We start from the raw sequence: 1,347 nt of genomic DNA, 5'->3' as shown, positions 1-1,347 counted from the left end.
TATGTATATTTAAAGCTGTGAAGCGTGTTTGTACAGCACTAGAGTAAGACATCGTAGAAGCACATCTGGATTCAGGTATTTGATTTTTTGTAAACACAAAATATATAATTGGTTTTAAAGTCGAAAGATAAAATGGTCAGGGAAGCTGGAGAGGAAAAGGAAGGAGAGCTGTAATGAACCTTTCTTGTTCAAGAAAATATTCAACATTTTTAATTTAACACTTGCACGTGTTTGATGGATGTGTAGTACATATAAAACACTAGATAACCACCTTTGGAACGTGGTGATCTTATTTTTGAGAAAATCACACATATTTAAGGGTTTTTATAATTTTGGTATTTCTGAACATTCTCACGGAACGTAGAAGTGGAGAATTCCTTAAGCTTCTGCTAATTCATTTTCTAGTAACATCAATCATGTAAAGGTTTAGAAATACCTAAAGTGTCTGTCTTCCCTATTTTTGCCAATGAGTGATAACTGCACTGTGGGACAAGTGATCATAATTGATATATATATAGCTGTAGATGATCTCAATCTTATGCATATTGTTCTTTTGATATAGATCTCTCCATATTTAAGAGAAATACAGCCATATTTTGCATTGTAAACCCTCTTGTTAATTAAGTTGTGTTTTGTTGAATAAATAAACCATGTTTTTGTGTTACTGCACAAACTTGTATCAAGTCAGAATTATTACTAACTCTTGTTAAATATTTTATCAAGTTTCTAGTATTGTTTCTACTTTCAGGAAGTCAGTTTATTTGAGAATACCGTAACCGAAATATCGTAGAGCAGTTACTTATGTTTTTGAGGATGCCAGTTTTTTCTGTAATGTTTGAAAAGTGTGTATGTCTGTAAGCTTTTGTGTGACGTCTTGTGTCGTCTATAATGCTATCTTTTGTGGATATATCAATGTAAAAAGTAATACCCGCTGAGCTATTTTGCTATTTAATAACGAAACCAGTTTATGATGTGGTAAATCTGGAACTTATGGTGAATGAGAGGTATGCAGTGGTTTGGTAACAATTTTGTACCATAGTTTTCTTTGTTAAATAGTTTTTTCCAAGCCTTGGATACTGTTCCCTAATTAAATATCAACAATGATTTTAAAAAACCTGAAGACTGAGGTCATCTGCTCTTCTCAAAACCACAGATTTATTGATTCCACCACAAAGTACACACCACAGATTTATTGATTCCACCACAGAGTACAAACCACAGATTTACTGATTCTACCACAGAGTACAAATCACAGATTTATTGATCCCACCACAGAGTACAAACCACAGATTTACTGATTCTACCACAGAGTACAAATCACAGATTTATTGATCCCACCACAGAGTA

This window comes from Limulus polyphemus, unplaced genomic scaffold (genome assembly GCF_000517525.1).
Source record: "Limulus polyphemus unplaced genomic scaffold, Limulus_polyphemus-2.1.2 Scaffold246, whole genome shotgun sequence".
NCBI lineage: Eukaryota > Metazoa > Arthropoda > Merostomata > Xiphosura > Limulidae > Limulus > Limulus polyphemus.
The sequence above is the reverse complement of the archived record's forward strand: the minus strand, read 5'-3'. Positions refer to the sequence as shown.